The sequence below is a fragment of the Chlorocebus sabaeus genome, chromosome 20 (assembly GCF_047675955.1).
Source record: "Chlorocebus sabaeus isolate Y175 chromosome 20, mChlSab1.0.hap1, whole genome shotgun sequence".
Taxonomy (NCBI): domain Eukaryota; kingdom Metazoa; phylum Chordata; class Mammalia; order Primates; family Cercopithecidae; genus Chlorocebus; species Chlorocebus sabaeus.
The window spans coordinates 15,517,623-15,537,986 of record NC_132923.1 but is presented as its reverse complement, the minus strand read 5'-3'; the positions used below and the strand labels follow the sequence as shown (position 1 = coordinate 15,537,986).

Sequence of the window (20,364 nt, the reverse complement as noted above, 5' to 3'; positions counted from 1 at the left end):
AGTGAGCTGTGATGACACCCCTGTACTCCAGACTGGGCGACAGGGACTGTGTCTCAAAAAAAAAAAAAAAAAAAAAAAAAGGCCGGGCGCAGTGGTTCACGCCTGTAATCCCAACACTTTGGGAGACCGAGGCAGGCGGTTCACAAGGTCAGGAGTTCGAGACCAGCCTGGCCAATATGGTGAAACCCCGTCTCTACTAAAAATACAAAAATTAGCCGGGTGTAGTGGCGGGCGCCTGTAGTCCCAGCTACTCAGGAGGATGAGGCAGGAGAATCGCTTGAATCCGGGAGGCAGGGGTTGCAGTGAGCCGAGATCACACCACTGCACTCTAGCCTGGCGACAGAGCAAGATTCCGTCTCAAAAAAATAAAAAAAAGAATTGACAGTCACTATTAGTAGCTGGGAAAGTGAGATGTTTGATCATATTGTGGTTTGAACAGTGTGCTCTGTTTGTGCTCAAATGCGATTGTGAAATAGTCTTTCTTTCATCTTGGTGAGAGGGTAACTTTGATAATGGTGTTGTGAAATTTTTAGTTTTAACCGGAGAACATCATGACCTAGGTGTTGTCAGACCAGCTTTAGCTGAGAGCAGAAAAGGGTTACTTTTTTCTTCCTCAGAAACGACTATGGAAAACAGTAAACAGCAAGGGCCGGGCCGGGTGGCTCACGCCTGTAATCCCGGCACTTTGCAAAGCCGAGGGAGGCGGATCACTTGAGGTCAGGAGTTTGAAAATGTAGCAGGAGGAGTCCTAGACAAAATCCCTCAGACACCGATTGTGGAAGATAAGAGCTTTATTCAGCGGGGAGCGTCGGCCGACTCACGTCCTAGAAATCACGCCCTAGAAACCCAGCTCCCGGAATAAGTAACTCCTGGCCCTCTTAAGGGCTCACAATTCTAAAGGGGCTGTGTGTGTGTGTGTGTGTGTGTGTGTGTTGGGGGGGGGTGGGTCATGATCGATTGAGCAAGCGAGGGTTACGTGACTGGGGGCTGTATTCACCGGTAATCAGAACGAAACAGAATAGAAAAGGGAGTTTCATAATGCTTTTTTATACAATGCCTGGAATTTATAGATAGCGCAAGTGGTGAGGTCAGGGATTGAATTTTAGCAACCAGGACCGAAATGTGGCGCCCGGTTGCCTGACGGTGATTTTTACTTCTACCCATTGTTTCAACCTCCACTTTTTCAGCAAACAAGAAATTAAGTATAAGACAATATGAGGAGTGGTCTCCTCTCTCAAAACCAGCTTGGCCAACATGGCGAAACCCCATCTCTACTAACATTTAAAAAATTAGCCAGGCATAGTGGCGGGTGCCTGTAATTTCAGCTACTCTGGAGGCTGAGGCGGGAGAATCACTTGAACGCGGGAGAATCACTTGAACCCGGCAGGTGGAGGTTGCAATGAGCCGAGATCCCGCGGCCGCACTCCAGCCTGGGCGACACAGCCAGGCAAGACTCTGTCTCAAAAAAAAAAAAAAAAAAAGCAGTGCCTTTAAAAATCTGAGAGAAAAATTATTTCAACCTATCTCTTGGTTTTTTTTTTTTTTTTTGAGACGGAGTCTTGCTGTGTGCCCCAGGCTGGAGTGCAGTGGCGCGATCTCGGCTCACTGCAAGCTCCGCCTCCCGGGTTTACGCCATTCTCCTGCCTCAGCCTCCCGAGTAGCTGGGACTACAGGCGCCTGCCACCACGCCCGGCTAATTTTCTTGTATTTTTAGTAGAGACGGGGTTTCACTGTGTTAGCCAGGATGGTCTCGATCTCCTGACCTCGTGATCCGCCCGTCTCGGCCTCCCAAAGTGCTGAGATTACAGGCTTGAGCCACCGCGCCCGGCTAACCTATCTCTTTGTATCTCTATTTAGTAAAATATCAATTAAGTGTATGGGTATAATAGACATTTTCAGACATGCAGTGTCTCAGAAAGTTTATTTCTACGGTAACCCCTTTATAGGAGGTTTTGGAGGATATGCATCATCAAAAGGAAGAAGAGAGTGAGGAAGGAACCGCCTTGAGATCCATGAAGCAGGGGATCTGACAACAGAGAGAGGTAATGGAAATCCCAAGATGCTGCTGTAAAGAGAGATATTATGATAACAGCTGTGAGATAAGCCTGAAGAGCAAGTCATCCAGAATGGAGCAGGTGGAAATGTGCCAGGAAAAATTTATTTCTCTTTCTTTCTTTCCTTCTTTCCTTTCCTTTCCTTTTCTTCTTTCTTTCTTTCCTTTCCTTCTTTTGCCCAGACTGGAGTGCAATGGCGTGATCTCCACCCACTGCAACCTCCGCCTCCCGGGTTCAAGCGATTCTCCCGCCTCAGCTTCCCGAGTAGCTGGGATTACAGGTGCCTGCTAGCCTCAGTTTCCCTAGGAACTGGGAGTACAGGTGCCCGCCACCATGCCCAACTAATTTTTGTATTTTTAGTAAAGACAGGGTTTCACCACGCTGGCCAGGTTGGTCTGGAACTCTTGACTTCAGGTGAGCCACCTGCCTGGGCCTCCCAAAGTGCTGGGATTACAGGCATGAGCCACCACGCCTGGCCAGGAAAAATTTCTTGAACAAACATATAAGCAAGCAAACCAACCAAAATGATTGTGTGTTTCTATGTGTTGAGGGGAGATTTACAGAACTGGGGAGAAATTGGCTAGTATTAAGTAATAAATACATGGAAAATTTACCAAATGGAAAAATAAGATGACTATTGCCAGGGTAAATACTGTACAAAAAAAAAAAAAAAAAAAAAATCACTATCTAGAAGCTAGGAAGAGGACTCTCACCAAGAACCAAACTTGCTGGCACCTTGATCTTGGACATCTCAGCCTCCAGAACAGTGAAAAATAAATGTTTAAGTCACCCAGTAGATGGTATTTTGTTACAGCAGCCTGAGATAACTAAGACATCCAAACCTCTGAAAGAATCAAAATAAGACTTGACTTCAGTGTAGCAGGACGAGCCCAGACAAAACTCCTCAGACACCGAGTTAAAGAAAGAAGGGGTTTATTTGGCCGGGGGCATCGACAAGACTCCTGTCTCAAGAGCCGAGCTCCGGGAGTAAGTAATTCCTGTCCCTCTTAAGGGCTCACAACTCTAAGGGGGTGCGTGTGAGACGGTCGTGATTGACTGAGCAAGCAGGGGGTACATGACTGGGGGCTGCGTGCACCAGTAATTAGATCGGAACAAAACAGGATAGGGATTTTCCCAGTGCATTTCTACACAATGTCTGTAATCTATAGATATGTCAGGGGTTAATCTTCAACTACTGGGCCCAAGGTGCAGCACCTGGCTGTCTGCCTGTGGATTTCATTTCCGCCTTTCAGTTTTTACTTCTTCTTTCTTTGGAGGCAGAAATTGGGCATAAGATGGTAGGGGTGGTCTCCTCCCTTACTTGGTATATCTACTTGAGAATCCATCCTCTATTTCTATTTGCTTAGCTTTAAAGAAAATTTGGGGGTGCTATGGCAATAGGTGTAGGGACCACTGCAACAGAATATTGCAGTGCAGGAGAGAGATTGGACTCAACTCCTATTTCTGTTTCTTATGACCTTTTCTTTAGCTACTTGCCTATCCAGTTCACCAGACAGTGTTTCATAGCAAGTACCATGTACCAGCATAGACCAAACAACTCCACAAGAGCAGTGGAATAGCCAGGATTATTACATTCCAACAATAAAAACTCAAGAATGCAATCTCTCCTCTTGTTGCCACAATAAAATAAGAAAAAGATCTATTATATAAAGTCTCAATTAGATGAAAATTTAAAATCTCCCCTTTTCAATTTTTGTTTAGCTAAGGACCAAATATGTGCCAAAGTAAAGGTCCCGCTCTGGAGGGTTAGGTCCGAGTTCTTCTTCAGCAGCTGAAGTCCGGGCTGTCTGTCACAGGAACAGTGGGAACACCCATTGTCAGCACTTTTACAGTCAGGTGAATCCAAACTCAAGTCTCTTGTGAACGACTTTTCCAGAATTCCCAGGGGTCAGGAGAACAAAGGAGAACAGCGTAGCACCAGCTCCTTACCTGTAAGATTCAGGGCTATGTGTGAGACCAGCAAGCAATAACAATCCCCAAACAAAAGTGAAGAGTTTGTGCTGCTATTAAATGTCAGATAGTGTGGCCAAGGAAGGAGCATTCTCTTAGGGTGTGGGAATATGACTAGGCCCAACTTCATTAGAGGTCAATTAACCATCAATTAGAAAAATTGGAAAGGCACAAATACTCTGACCAGGCAAGTCCATTTCTAGAAGTGTGTTTTAAGAAATCCTTACCCAAATGATGAAATATATTTGTATAAGGATGTTCCCTGAATAATTTTTTATAAGAATAAGCATTAGACACAATTTTGTATCCATTAGCCAAGGACCATTTAAATAAATACTGATTCATCCATCCTATAAAAAGATAAGCAGTTGTTCAAAAGGCTGAGGTAAAATATGAAACTGGTGATGATGATGCCACTGAAAGTAATTACAGCAACTACACATTTAATGAACATTTATTAGGTGCTTAAATGCTTTATGTGTATTTCTCATGAAATGTGTAAATCAAAAGTAAAATTCTAAGGCCCCCCCAACCATCTGAATGGACCCCTCCTCTAGGTCAAGGGCATTCCAAGGTTAACCTGAAAAATCAGGCCACAATGGGAAGGAGAGGTTGGACATGCCTCTGTATACCCTCCTTCCTTTTGGAACTCAGGAAAAGCCAACCAGCATTAACATCAACACAGACCTTAAGTCTGATGAGAAACATTTACAATCTATTTTCTCTGAAGCCTGCTACCTGGAGGCTTCATCTGCATGATAAAACCTTGGTCTCCACAACCTCCCTATCTAACCCAGAAATTCCCTTCTGGAATAATAACCCTTTCAACCAATGGCTAATCAGAAAAATTTTAAATCTGCCTATGACCTGGAAGCCCCCCACCCTTTGAGTTGTCCCACCCTTCCAGATTGAAGCAGTGTAAATCTTACATGTATCAATCGATGTATTCTGTCTCCCTAAAATGAATAAAAGCAAGCTGTACCCGACCACCTTAGGCATATGTTACCAGGACCTCCTGAAGCTGTCACTGGTGCCTCCACCTTGCAAAGTAAACTTTCTAAATTTATTGAGACCTGTCTCACATACTTTTGGATTCACAAATGTTAGATGAATCCATGAGGGAAGCATTATTTATTATTATTATTATTATTATTATTATTATTATTATTTTGAGATGGAGTCTGCTCTGCCACCAGGCTGAAGTGCAGTGGCACAGTCTTGGCTCACTGCAACCTCTGCCTCCTGGGTTCAAGTGATTCTCCTGCCTCAGCCTCCCAAGTAGCTGGGATTACAGGCACCCGCCATCACACTGGGCTCACTGTTGCAGTTTCAGTAAAGATGGGGTTTCACCATGTTGGTCAGGCTGGTCTCAAACCTCAGGTGATCTGCCCACCTCATCCTCCCAAAGTGCTGCGATTACAGGCGTGAGCCACCACGCCCCGCCAAGGGAAGCACTTTTTTTTTTTTTTTTTTTTTTTTTTTGGCTGTTTTTTATAGACAAAGAAATTGAGGTGCAGAAAATTCAGTAATGTTTTGAAAGTCACGTTGTGAACAAACCAAGATTTCAACTCAGAAATTGAGGCTTCACCACAAGTGAAGACTGGTGTTTTCTTGAAAGTTTTCAATAATTGGGAGTTTCGGATTTCCAGGAATGTGCAATTGTAAAAACCCAGCTTCAGGAAGTGATGAAATAGATGCAGTGGATATGGGGTAAGCTCTGAAGCCCCAGGCTCAGGCTCTATTGAAAAATTACTTTTGCTGAAATATTCCTGTTTTTAGGACCTTCCATGGAACTTGAGCCTTCGCGCAGCATATTTTGGCATCTGATTTAAAGCTAGTAGAGGTCCGGAGGATTCCCAGGATTAGAGTCTTTAAACAGAAAGCGTGAATCTTGCTTAAGTAAAGGGCACGGTCCCTGGGTGGGCTTGAACCACCAATCTTTATGACTAACAGCCCAACACGCTAACCGATTGCGCCACTGAAACTACCGGGTTGTGCCTTAAACTCATTTGCTGATACCAGAAATGGCTTTTTAATCTCTGGCTGCAGATAATCTCAAATGTTTGTGGCCTGTCCAATCCCGCGCACTCCAGAAACCCAGAACACGGGAGACAATGAAGCCAAGAGTCGAGTCTTTGGGCACGTTTGGACATTCTACCCGGCCAGAGTCAGCTGGGGGACTCCAGCGGCCAAACGGCCGCCTGCTCCTCACCGTCTGCTCCTCACTGCTTCCCCCGCCTGCTCTTCACCGTCTCAAAAGTCGCCGGCCCCTCCACAGGCGACAACTGCAGCCTCTCCGGCGGAAGTCACTCCCTTTCCCATTCTTGGCCCCGCTTCACACCTTGCGCTCACAGTCATTTCCTCCCGGCCTGGGCCAGTGGACGCGCGCGTGGGAAGGACCAGAACCCGTGGTGTCCTCACCGCGCAGCCCTTGGGCCTTCAGAGGTGGAATCCACCGCACAGGGACCTGGAGTTTGCACAGGCTGCAGCCCAGAGCCCAGAGCCAGCCTAGCACCTAGTAGGCGCCCAGTAAATGCTCGGTGAAGGAAGGCATTCCATCGCAGGGTTTTAGAAGAACCATGAATTCCCGTGTGAACATTAAGCGTTTAGTCCTACTAGGAAGTCTGGAATATGGAGACCTGAACTGTTTCTCAAAGGCAGCTGTTCTTGTATTCCGAGAGCTAGTTTAGAACTCAGCAAAGGTCCCCGCTCTGTGGATCCCACCTCTGGAGACCAGAGGATGGTGCGGTGCGGGGCACTGCGGGTTATTATCCTTCCCAGGCTCACGTCCACCGGCCCAGGCCCAAAGGAAATGGCTGTGAGGGCAAGATGTGAAGATAGTTACAAATACCAGCTAGGGCCAGCGACAGTTGCAGAAATGAGGACTTGTAATAGTTATGAGTATTTCTTCATTATTTTGAGATGAATACATTTGGGTACATATTAACCAATACTTTTCTTAATAATTCTCCTCTTCCATCACCCTAGCTAGCATATTCATTAATAATTAACCTTTAGAAATCTCCATATTTAGGTTACAGGATAGCAAATATGGAATGTGATCTAGCTAAAAAAGGAGTGAACATCATTCAAAGACAAATAAAGGACTTTATCCTGTTGGGGAAAGGGTTGGCATATTTTCACTGAATGAGAAAAAGTATGATTTTCCTATTGTCTTTATTTGAACCTTAAGTATGGTTTTACGAGGAGGAAAAAGGAGGAGGAAGAAGAGAAAGGAAAGGCCGGGTGCGGTGGCTCAAGCCTGTAATCCCAGCACTTTGGGAGGCCGAGACGGGCGGATCACGAGGTCAGGAGATCGAGACCATTCTGGCTAACACGGTGAAACCCCGTCTCTACTAAAAAAATACAAAAAAACTAGCCGGGCGAGGTGGCGGGCGCCTGGAGTCCCAGCTACTTGGGAGGCTGAGGCAGGAGAATGGCGTAAACCCGGGAGGCGGAGCTTGCAGTGAGCTGAGATCCGGCCACTGCACTCCAGCCTGGGCGACAGAGCAAGACTCCGTCTCAAAAAAAAAAAAAAAAAAAAAAGAAGAGAAAGGAAGAAGAGGAGGAAAAGAAGAGGAGGAGGAAGGTGTACATTGATGCCACGTTGAGAAGTGAACTGTGGTGGATTTGTAATGTGTCGGTTTTGCTAAGCTGAATGCACATTTCCCAGATTTGCCTCTTTAGATAGATCTGGATTAGCCTGGGCCACAGGAGACATTTGGAAGATAGAATTCAAGTGGCTGTTATAGGCTTTTGTATACTGGGAAGGGCGTTGTTACAGCTCAGGCATGATCTTCAGCTTCCCTAACCCTTGGACTGGTGGGTGTTTTGCTTCTTGATCTAACATTAAGGTTAGAAATTGCAGGATTCCAGTTGGGTTTTGTTACATCCAATCTGGTTTAAGTTCCCATATTATTAGGAAAGCTTGAGGGCGCTTCAGGAAAACGCTTTTTAAAAAATCAAATTTGGAAAATATCAAATGGAATTATAGGCAATAAGCATAATAAGCATAACCCAGTGGAAACATGAATCAAACTCTCTAAAGCAGGGTTGTCTACATTTTGGCTTCCTTGGGCCACACTGGGAAAAACAAAAACAAAAACAAAAACACAAAAAAAAGAAATGAACACTAACTGCAATTGAACTGTGCATGTAAAGTTTGTAAACAAAATGTGTCTGTAACAGGCCGGGCGCGGTGGCTCAGGCCTGTAATCCCAACATTTGGGAGGCCCAGGCGGGAGGATAACTTGAGGTCAAGAGTTCAAGATAAGCCTGACCAACATGGTGAAACCCTGTCTCTCTCTTTTTTTTTTTTTTTTTTGAGACAGAGTCTTGCTCTGTCGCCCAGGCTGGAGTGCAGTGGCGGGATCTCAGCTTACTGCAACCTCTGCCTCCCGGGTTCAAGCGGTTTTCTTGCCTCAGTCTCCCGAGGAGCTGGGATTACAGGTACGCCTGGTTTATATATATACACATATATTTATTTTGTATTTTTAGTAGAGATGGGGTCTCACTGTGTTAGCCAGGATGGTCTCGATATCCTGAACTCATGGTCCACCCTCCTCGGCCTCCCAAAGTGTTTGGATTACAGGCGTGAGCCACTGCGCCTGGCCCGGCGAAACCCTGTCTCCACCAAAAATTCAAAAAATTAGCCGGGCCTAATTTTTTGGTGGCCTGCGCCTGCAATCCCAGTTACTCCGGAGGCTGAGTAGTCTCTGGCTGAGGCAGGAGAATAGCTTGAACGCAGGAGGCAGAGCCTGCAGTAAGCCGAGATCCCTACATGCACTCCAGCGGGCTGTTTGCTGTTCATAAATGTCCACAATTGGCTCCCAGGGGGAAAAGAAAAACAATTTTTATAGAACAACAACAACAAAAGCTGAGAGAGTAGTAAAGAGAAGTTCACCCATATTGGACTCCTGAGCTCGAACGACATTAACATAAACATCGCGTGGGATTACAAGCGTGAGAACCACTACCCGATAAAATCTCTAGTTTAAGCGTAAATTGTAACCGGGAAAAAAAAAAATTTGTGTGTTAACTCACGTTTAACGCCTAGCATTAGCTCTTGCAACGCATTAGATCTACTTTTAAAACGACAAAACTCAGGGGAAAGCGCGAACGCAGTCCCCCACTACCACAAATTATGCAGTCGAGTTTCCCACATTTGGGGAAATCGCAGGGGTCAGCACATCCGGAGTGCAATGGATAAGCCTCGCCCTGGGAAAACCACCTTCGTGATCATGGTATCTCCCCTGCCAGGTAAGTATGAGTTCCGCCACCTCCGCCCCGACACAGCCTCATAGTCTCCCCTTTTACACGCACGGTCACTTGCCTTGCGCGCATCCCCGAGCCCTCCTAGCCCTGACACACAGCTGGAACTCTAAGTTCCGACCAGCGGTCCCAGACTCGCTACCACAGCACGGGAACCCCTTCGTGGCGAAGCAGCAGGCGGCGAAGCGGCAGCCCCTGCGCTGCCTCATCTACATAGAAGTCGCCCTCTCCGTGATGTCACCGACAGCGCATTCCGGGTCCTCGTCTGTTCCTCCGCCACTCAGCGGACCAACCCGCCGCCGGAGCCGGGAGGAAGTGACTTATACCTCTCCCTTCTATCTCTCCTGTCCCCGCCCTTCGTCTCCCGCAAAGAAGCGTGTACTTATCTGTGTCCTATGGAGGTCCCCTTTGGCGGCCAGCTGGAAGCCCGTGCACCCTTCTTCAAATAATGGCTTTCAATGAGCAGACTAGAACGTTTAGGATTACAAAGGAAACCTATTCCTTTCAAACCTGATTATCTTTGTGATGTGGCACTGTGTGCATACCTTCGTTAAAACGCATTAAAGTTAAAATGCACTCCACCCTGGGCAACAAGAGGTGACTGAGTATTAAAAAAACAAAAACATTCCCCCCTCGCCCCCAAAGCATTAGACGTCAAGGTTGGCAGCGATGTCTGTTCTCTTGAAAGTTCAATATCAAAATACTTGGAAATTAAACTAAAATTCGTAGAAGCAAGAACAAAAATTAAGTTGAAGATAATGTCAAGAATATTTCCCAGAAACAAAAATACGAATGTAAAAACAGGAGAGAAAAGTTCAGGAAGTTCAGGAAGGTATGTTCAAGGTCCAAACATGATTAGCACGCATTTCAGAAAGAGGATAGAAAAAATTAGTACAACAATTCAAAACACTTTCCATACCAATAGGTTGAAACTACAGTGAATTTAAACTATTGAATAATGATATTGAACTTTCAAGAACATCTCCATCCCTTCCTAAGAAAAGCATGAATATTCCTCCCCTTGCTCATTCCCTTCACTAAAGGTCCTCTATATTTGTAACTTCCTGGTTCTCAGTAGCTGAGAAGGAGATTTGCAAACTATACAACTTCTCCAATTCCATGCTATGCTCCTAATCCTCCAGTGCCATTGAATAGAGCCTGTGCTGCTTGACGCTCACTCTTGCTTTCATACATTGGCTTTGCAATACTAAACAGGAAAGAGTCCTTTTTGGGGTGAGACCCCTCAGTAACTTCTGCAGCCCCTCTAAATAGCCATCTCAAAGTATACCAAAGAAGTGTATTTTGGGGTGGCATATTTTGGGTTTCCTGCATGGCTAAGCCAACATAATAGAATTCTTGCTGAACGCAGGGTGATCAGACATCACCTAGAGGATGGTGAAGGATGAGGAGCCCTATTAGATATTATGAGTGATCAGCTATTGAGGATGGGGAGTTCTGGCTAAATTGACTGAGAAGGATTCTTGCTGAGATTGAACAATGCAGGGAGGAACACAGAAGCTCAATAGTTGAGGCCTAGTGAGAAGAGGACTCAGAAGAGCCTGATTAGAGTTTGACCAAGGAGATGTCAACCTGAAATAATTGAAAGGTTCAAAATTTGGTATTAAAGAGTTTATTCAAAAGGGCCTGATTCAGTTTTTTCTCCAGGGCCATGGCGGCTTTCATGGCATCCGGGGTTTTACCCCACTCATCTTCAGCTGGCTTCTTGACGTCCTGAAAAAGAGCGCGGCCGCCACGCTGGTTTTGCATCTTCAGGAGACGCTCGTAGCCCTCGCGCTTCTCCTCGGCCAATTCGCGGAAGAAGTGGCTCACGCCTTCCAGAGCCACATCATCGCGGTCGAAATAGAAGCCCAGAGAGAGGTAGGTGTAGGAGGCCTGCAGGTACATATTGACCAGGCTGTTGACGGCTGCCTCCACGTCGGTGGAATAATTCTGACGAATCTGGGAGCTCATGGTTGGTCGGCAAGACGGAGCTAACCACAAAAACGGTGCTGGTAGGTCCCAGAAGCAGGAGATGGCCGAGAAGATGGTCCCGGAGGTTCATGCCCTGGGTTCTGCCCACACGGATCCCCATCTCTGTGACTTCCTGGAGACTCACTTCCTAGATGAGGAAGTGAAGCTCATCAAAAAGATGGGTGACCACCTGACCAACCTCAACAGGCTGGCCGGCCCGGAGGCTGGGCTGGGCGAGTATCTCTTCGAAAGGCTCACTCTCAAGCACGACTAAGAGCCTTCTGAACCCAGCGACTTCTGAAGGGCCCCTTGCAAAATAATAGGGCTTCTGCCTAAGCCTCTCCCTCCAGCCACTAGGCAGCTTTCTTAACGACCCTAACAAGCCTTGGACCAAATGGAAATAAAGCTTTTTTGATGCAAAAAAAAAAAAAAAAAAAAAAAAGAGTTTATTCATTCTGCTTGTGGGAACTAATGGTAAAAATTTAAAAAGAGTGTATTCAAACAAAAATCTGGGAATAGCCGATCAGGGTACACAGACTCCAGAGAAATGGGGTCAGTGCTCCAAAGGCAAAAGTCAAGCTCTTGCTTACATAGAAAGAAAAAAATATTTAATAGGATCACAACATTTTCTTTTTTCTTTCTTTCTTTTTTTTTTTTTGATATGGAGTCTCACTCTGTCGCCCAGGCTGGAGTGCAGTGGCTGATCTCAGCTCACTGCAAGCTCTGCCTCCCGGGTTCCCGCCATTCTCCTGCCTCAGCCTCCGGAGTAGCTGGGACTACAGGCGCCCGCCACCTCGCCCGGCTAGTTTTTTGTATTTTTTTAGTAAAGACGGGGTTCCACAGGGTTAGCCAGGATGGTCTCGATCTCCTGACCTCGTGATCTACCCGCCTCGGCCTCCCAAAGTGCTGGGATTACAGGCTTGAGCCACCGCGCCCGGCCTGGATCACAACATTTTCTATACAGGGCTGCTTTAACAGCTACAACAAATTAGTTGCAGAATTTTTTTTTTTTCATTGTTGTTCTGAGATGGAGTCTCATGCTGTTGCTAAGGCTGGAGTGCAGTAGCACGATCTTGGCTCACTGCAACTTCTGCCTCCTGGTTTCAAGTGATTCTCCAGTCTCAGCTTCCTGAATAGCTGGGATTACAGGTGCCCACCACCATGCCCAGATAATTTTTTGTATTTTTAGTAGAGATAGGATTTCACCATGTGAGCCAGGCTGGTTTCAAACTCCTGACCTCTAGTGATCCGCCTGCCTCGGCCTCCCAAAGTGCTGGGATTACAGGCATGAGCCCCACTGTGCTCGACCTCTTTTTTTTTTTTTTTTTTCCATACTGCTTATTTTCTTTCTCTATAGCTGGCTCACATTTCCTTTCCAATTTAAAGGAGTGTACTGAACACTGGATCTTAAGACAATGCAATAACCATGAAGTCTTTATGAGAGCAAGGTAAGAAGGAAGTTCATCTACAATGAAAATCGGCAGTGAAAAGGGAAGCAATCTTCCCTGGCACCCTTCAGTAATTTATATAACATGTTAGAAAACAATGCATGTGGCCGGGCGCGGTGGCTCACGCCTGTAATCTCAGCACTTTGGGAGGCCAAGGCGGGTGGATCACTTGAGGTCGGGAGTTCGAGACCAGCCTGACCAACATGGAGAAACTCTGTCTTTACTAAAAATATAAAATTGGCCGGGTGTGGTGGCACATGCCTATAATCCCAGCACTAGGGAGGCTGAGGCAGGAGAATCGCTTGAACCTGGGAGGCAGAGGTTGTGGTGAGCTGAGATCGTGCCATTGCACTCCAGCCTGGGGCAACAAGAGTGAAACTCCGTCTCCAAAAAAAAAAAAGGAAAGAAAACAATGCATGTGGCCAGGTGCGGTGGCCGGGCGCGGTGGCTCACGCCTGTAATCCCAGCACTTTGGGAGACCAAGGCGGGCGGATCACGAGGTCAGGAGAACGAGACCATCCTGGCTAACATGGTGAAACCCCGTTTCTACTAAAAAATACAAAAAATTATCCGGGCATGGTGGTGTGCACCTGTAGTCCCAGCTACTTGGGAGGCTGAGGCAGGAGAATGGCATGAACCCGGGAGGTGGAGGTTGCAGTGAGTTGAGATCATGGCACTGCACTCAAGCTTGGGCCACAGAGCAAGACTCTATCTCAAAAAAAAAAAAAAAAAAAGAAAGAAAAAAAAAAAGAAAGCAATGCAGGTAAGGAAGAAGGCCAATCTATAATCAGAGAAACAAAGGTTATAACTGCCTGGTTTACAGGTACCTCTCATGTGGCTTAGGCTCTATACTCACATTTTCTTTCTTTCTTTTTTTTTTTTTTTTTTGAGACAAAGTTTCACTCTTGTTGCCCAGGCTGGAGTGCGATGGTGCCATCTCAGCTCACTGCAACCTCTGCTTCCCAGGTTCAAGCGATTCTCCTGCCTCCACATCCTGAATAGCGGGGATTACAGGCATGCACCACCATACCCGGCTAATTTTGTATTTTTAGTAGAGATGGGGTTTCTCCATGTTGGTCAGGCTGGTCTCGAACTCCTGATCTCAGGTGATCTGCCCGCCTTGGCCTCCCAAAGTGCTGGGATTACAGGTGTAAGCCATGGTGCCTGGCCCATATTTACATTTTTTTAAGGCTCAAAATAATTTGGAGTTCCAACAACTTACATTTTAAATTACTTAGTTTTTCTTTCTTTCTTTTTTTTTTTTTTGAGACGGAGTCTATCGCTGTTGCCCAGGCTAGAGTGCAGTGGTGCAATCTTGGCTCACTGCAAGCTCCTCCTCCCAGGTTCATGCCATTCTTCTACCTCAGCCTCCCAAGTAGCTGGGACTACAGGCGCCCGCCACCACGCCTGGCTAATTTTTTGTATTTTTAGTAGAGACGGGGTATCACTGTGTTAGCCAGGATCGTCTCCATCTCCTGACCTTGTGATCCACCTGCCTCGGCCTCCCAAAGTGCTGGGATTACAGGTGTGAACCACTGTACCTGGCCTTAAATTACTTATTTTTCACAGAAAGAATCTTTGTCAGTTGTCACTCACTGATTCCTCCAAAGACCATAGTCCTGTCCAGTGATCCTCCCCGAGGCAATAGGTCTCTCTAGTAACTACTGGTTTTCTTTCCCATTTCAATTTCCACTCCAGTTGACTGAATTGTGAACACCAACTCCCACACTTAAATGTTGAAGCCCTAACCCCCAATGTGATGGTTTATGCAGCTAGGGCCTTTGAGAGGTAATCAGGATTAAATGAGGTTATGAGAGTGGGGTCCTCATGATGAATTTAATTTCATTATAAGAAGAGACACTAGAAAGCTTGCTCCTCTGCCTTCCCCCTGGTGCACAAAGAAATGGTCGCATGGGCACACAGTGAAACTACAGCCACTTTCAGGCCATAGAAAGAGACCTCAGAAAGAAATCCGCTTTGCTAGCACCTTTATCTCGGACTTCCCAACTTCCAGAAGTGTGAGAAATACATTTCCATAGTTTAAGCCACTTGGTGTATGGTATTTTGTTACGGCAAGCTGAACAGACTTATACAACAATCCAGTCCTACAGGCAATATAACTTCTCCACTGATTCTAGATTCTGAGCGCCTCTCAGTCCTTTGTTGGGTTATTTTGATCCTGTCTATATATTTATAAATATTCTCTTCATAAAACTCTCTTTAAATCACACATCCGAGTGTGCCCCTTGTTTCCCATCAGAGCCAAGACTGATTTGAGATGATTTCTTAAGGTCAGGTTGATGTCTTAATCCAGTTGTGCTGCTATAACAAAATACCACAGAGTAACTTATAAACAACAAAAATTTATTGCTCACAGTTATGGAGAATATGTCCAAGATCAAGTTGCCAGCAGGTTCAGTGTCTAGTGAAGGCCCATTCCTCTGTCACCCAGGCTGAAGTGCAGCGCTGCAAGCTTGGGTCACTGCAACCTTCACCTCCCAGGCTCAAGTAGTCCTCCCACCTCAGCCTCCTGAGTAGCTGGGACCACAGGTGCTCACCACCATGCCTGGCTAAATTATTTTTTTGGTAGAGATAGGGTCTCACCATGTTTCTCAGGCTGGCCTCAAACTCTTGGCCTCAGGCAATCTGCCAGCCTCATGAGGGAGTGCTGGGATTACAGGCATGAGCCACTGTGCCCACCTCCAAAATTCCACTAATATGTATGCATAATTAAACAGTTACCAGCCATTATTTTCTGATACTTTGCTTGGCAATTGGTTGAAAGAGTTTATCTAAAGACCTGGAATCCACAGAAGGGAGTCTCCTGTTAAGGGGTTGTTCGTATTATGCAGATGAAGCCTCCAGGTAGCAGGCTTCAGAGAGAATTGATTGTAAATGTTTCTTACCAGACTTTAAAAGGTGCCTGGATTAGGGAAAAGACCTGGAAAGGGATTCCCTATAGCATGTAGACTTTCCCCACAAGAGACAACTTTGTAGGGACATTTCAAAATATGATAAAAAAAATATTTTAGGGTAAAATATTTGTATTTCTTTCAGGGCCTGCTATCTGTCATGTAATGCTACACTAGAGTCAGGCTGGAATTTGGTGTCTTATTGCTACAAAAAGTGTTAAGATTTCTGTTGTAATGCCTGTTGGGCCTGGTCAGATGTGCTGGTCAGTTGTGCCTGAATTCCAAAGGAAGGAGGGTAAATGAGGCATATCTCACCCCTACTTCCCATCATGGTCTGAACTAGTTGTTCAGGTTAACTTTGGAATGACCTTGGCTGAGAGGAGGGGTGCATTCAAATAGTTGAGGGGCTTAGAATTTTATTTGTGGTTTACACTATAGAAAGTATTACTTGGACAATGTGTCTCCCTGTCAGTATCCAGGGAATGGCACCTGGATTAAGCATTTAGTATTCAATTGCTACACTCTCACCTAATCCCTCATTTTCAATATTTTGCCATGTTTTCCAGTGACCTAACTGGCCACCATGTCACAGACTTTATGGTCTCCAAAGGAGACCCCTCCATTTCATGTTTTGTGATTTGAGCAACAGAATAGAATCTACTTGTAAATGTTCAATGGTCTTTGACTTGGGCTTTCCAGTTTTGCTCTACTTCACAGTGTTTTCTGGGTTATATACAAGGAATATAAAATACTAATATGAGGTAAGCACTAAGGTTCTGAGATGGCCGTGGAAGAGACGACAAAGTCCATCACCATGCCTGAGAGTGTCCAATCGTCTCTGCGTGGGCCTCATATTTTTGTATTTCACTGTATTTGAAACAACAACAACAACAACAATCCTTCAAGATTCATGAAATTGGACAACTGTCTTTGTAACACTTCTAGTGGTAAAACCAGTAAGGATGGCTCGTTTGCACCCTGGTTTCATAGCCTCTCTGTTTTCATAGGTATGTTTTCTCTCTGACATTGAACGTCTTTCAACTTGAAGTGGAATGCTACATCACAAAGATAAACAGGTTTGAAAGGAAACGGTTTTCTTTGTAATCCTAAATGTTCTAGTCTGCGAATTAAAATACATTATATGAAGAAGGGTGCACAAACTTCCAGTTGGCTGCCAGAAGGGTTATCTGCAGGACACAAGTCAAGTATCACCCTCTTTGGGGAAGGCCAGATGCGGAGTCTCTGCGCACCTCCCCGAAGAACAATGGCAGGAGAAAAAGGAGGGAGAGGCAGACTGTCACTTCCCCCACCAGCTCCGGCAGCGGGTTGATCGGCTGAGTTGGCGGCGGGTGGGGCGGAAGAGCAGACGGGGACTGGGAAAGGCGTTGTCGGTGACATCACGGAGAGGGCGACTTCTATGTAGATGAGGCAGCGCAGGGGCTGCCGCTTCGCCGCCTGCTGCTTCGCCACGAAGGAGTTCCCGTGCTGTGGGAGCGAGTCTGGGACCGCTGGTCGGAGCTGAGAGTCCCAGCTGTGTGTCAGGGCTAGGAGGACTCGGGAGCACGCGGGGCAAGTGACCACGTGTGTAAAGGGGGAGGCATGTGAGGCTGTGGCGGGGCGGAGAGTTACAAACTCATACTTACCTGGCAGGAGAGATACCATGATCATGAAGGTGGTTTTCCCAGGGCGAGGCTTATCCATTGCACTTCGGATCTGCTGACCCCTGCGATTTCCCCAAATGTGGGAAACTCGACTGCAAAATTTGTGGTAGTGGGGGACTGCGTTCGCGCTTTCCCCTGATGTTATTGTGTCTTACATGATAGATAAACGCTAGTGTTTCTGGGTTTCTCTGCAGCGCATTATTTTATTGTTGTTTCCTGTATAGTTAGGTGTTTGTTTTCGCGTGATTTGGGGTTCAATTTATGAGTTCATACTTGGGGCCAGATACAGCTGTTATTCACTTTCTTGGAAGGCGAGTTCCCGTCTCTGTTGGGGTGGTCTCCCAGGTTAGATGCTGCGGTACATGTTAGGCGGAGCTCAGGTATCTGGGCCGGGCAGTTTTCTAGTTTGTTCTGCGGTCCCAGGGCTTCTGATATCGCTTAAAAATTTTGTTGTTTTCCCGCCGGGCGCGGTGGCTCACGCCTGTAATCCCAGCACTTTGGGAGGCTGACGTGGGCGGATCTCGAGGTCAGGAGATCGAGACCATCCTGGCTAAAATACAAAAAATTAACCTGGCGTGGCGGCGGGTGCCTGTAGTTCCAGCTACCCCACAGGCTGAGGCAGGAGAATGGCAAGAATCCGGGAGGTGGAGCTTGCAGTGAGCCGAGATCGCACCACCGCACTCTAGCCTGGGTGACAGAGCAAGACTCCGTCTCAAAAAAAACCACAAAAAACAAAAAAACTTTGGTGTTTTCCGCTGTCCTCAGAGTTACCTCTTAGGCTCTGTTCCGCCCTCCCCCCCCCCAAATACAAGAGTCTCGGTGTACCGCCCAGGCTGGAGAAGTGGCCCAATCTTCCCATCTCAGGCTCCCGAGTAGGACAACCACACGCCACCACGCACGGCTAGTTTTTTTCTTTTTCTTGTATTTATTTTCTTTCTTTTCTTTCTCTCTCTTTCCTTTCTTTTTCTTTCTCTTTTTCTTTTCCTCTTTCTTTTTTTTTTCTTTTTTCGTAGAGGTTTCACCATTCTGCTCAGGCCGGGCTCCAACTCCTGGGCTCAAGTGATCCGCCCAGCTTTCTGAAGGGCTGGGATTATAGGTGTGATCCATCTTGCACGTACGTGCAGCTCCTGCTTTTCACCACAGCATTCACGGGAGTTTGTAGGATTTCTGTACTGGGGAAACGTGTACTCAGCTAATAGAGGCAGGTAGAAGTTGTACTCAGAACTGGTGGTTTTCTTTGGAATGAAAACAGTGCATTTTGGGGGCTCTTAGTGTCCCCGTTCGGTTGTAGATATAACACCCTTGCTTTGTGTAGGGGAAGGTCTTTGCCCGTGCCCTGGTGCCCCTGCGCAGGTCATCAAGGACTGCAGATCAGAACCGCAGTCTAACCTATGTCTTGGCGGAATGCCCTGCTATTCTCCCTGGAATGTAAGATGGGAGGTCTTGTGAGGAGGTTTCTACAAGTAAGTTTTTATTGACTCAGTTTTTATTGACAAAATTGAAAATTATAATAACTGAGTCCAGCCTCTCAGACGACAAATGTCTTTTGCACTGAGAGCCGAGAACTACCGCTTGCCTCAGTTCCCTCGTGCAGGTGCAGCCCTCGCTTCCCTCCACACTTTCTCCAGCGGGGGTCACTTCCTCCACAAGAGGGAGACAGCCTTCTGGGGGACCACAGCGCTCAGGGCCTTCCAGAGCCAAAAAATCTCGGAGCCAGCTGCCCTGTCCTGGCTGTACCTCACAACTGACCTAGAAATGGCCTTTGCTAGGAGCAAAGGGTGGGGGGAAGATGGTCGTCGAAGTTTGGGCCTGTGCACTGGACCAGGTTGACCCACGGGAGGGGAGGTACCCAGAGTTAGAAGGGGACCAAGCACTGAGACCTCACCATCCTCAATCTCCAAAAGGACTCAGAGAGATGCAGAAACTGAGACAGGGTTCCTTTTTCAAGGAAAGAGAAAACTACTGAGCAAAGGCCCCAGGGGCTCTGAACCAAAATCCAGATTGTTTTCCACCTGCCGCTTTTTTAAAATTTTTGTTTGAGAAGGTGTCTCGGTCTGTTGCCCAGGCTGGAGTGCAGCGGCACAATTTTGGCTCATTAAAACCTCCATCGGCCGGGCGCGGTGGCTCAAGCCTGTAATCCCAGCACTTTGGGAGGCCGAGACGGGCGGATCACAAGGTCAGGAGATCGAGACCATCCTGGCTAACCTGGTGAAACCCCGTCTCTACTAAAAAATACAAAAAACTAGCCCGGCGAGGTGGCGGGCGCCTGTAGTCCCAGCTACTCGGGAGGCTGAGGCAGGAGAATGGTGTGAACCCGGGAGGCGGAGCTTGCAGTGAGCTGAGATCTGGCCACTGCACTCCAGCCTGGGCGGCAGAGCCAGACTCCGTCTCAAAAAAAACAAAACAAAACAAAACAAAAAACCTCCATCTCCCGGGTTCAGGCAATTCTCCTGCCTCAGCCTAGTAGCTGGGATTACAGGTGCCCGCCATGACCCCGGTTAATTTTTGTATTTTTATTAGAGACGAGGTTTCACCATATTGGTCAGGCTGCTCTCAAACTCCCGATCTCAAGTGATCCACCCACCTTAGCCTCCCTGAGTGCTGGGATTACAGGTGTGAGCCACCGCGCCTAGCTGGCACCTGCAGCTTAATCCCATTTCGTTGGTGCAACTTCATCCTTCCCTATGCTCAGGCCAATAAACAGTACTGTAGGCTGGTCCTTCTTTGACCTTATACATCCTATTGGTCGGAAAATTATGTTTTCTCTTTGGTGAACTGCAGACTTTGATATGAGCACTCTTTCTCTTTCTTGGTCTGAAACCCATCCAATAGTCCCAAATGTAGATTTTTGGATAAACATAGAAATGGACCCTTCTGATCTTAAAGCTTGAAACTTAATATGTTTTATTTGAGTTCCTTCCTTCAGGCCTCTCAAAAAAGATATCAAAGAACTGAAAGTCACCCAGACAATGAGATGCTGGACCCCTCATTCATCATGATTGCTTTCTTGCCCCTCCCTAGTTCCTGTTTTCTTTTCTTCTTCTTCTTCTTTTTTTTTTTTTTTTTTTTTTTTTTT

At 46.6% G+C, this 20,364-nt stretch overlaps 2 non-coding genes and 1 pseudogene across 2 annotated transcripts; 1 reads left to right on the top strand and 2 right to left on the bottom strand.

Moving 5' to 3' along the window:
- Positions 1–9,128: 9,128 nt before the first annotated feature.
- Positions 9,129–9,292, bottom strand: LOC119624677 (U1 spliceosomal RNA). The gene has a single exon (XR_005240826.1). It is a non-coding gene; the product is annotated as a U1 spliceosomal RNA (small nuclear RNA).
- A 1,612-nt stretch (positions 9,293–10,904) lies between these two features.
- On the bottom strand, positions 10,905–11,357 carry LOC140709283 (ferritin light chain pseudogene; annotated as a pseudogene).
- Positions 11,358–17,262: 5,905 nt separating this feature from the next.
- LOC119624680 (U1 spliceosomal RNA) lies at positions 17,263–17,426 on the top strand. The gene has a single exon (XR_005240829.2). It is a non-coding gene; the product is annotated as a U1 spliceosomal RNA (small nuclear RNA).
- Positions 17,427–20,364: the final 2,938 nt, after the last annotated feature.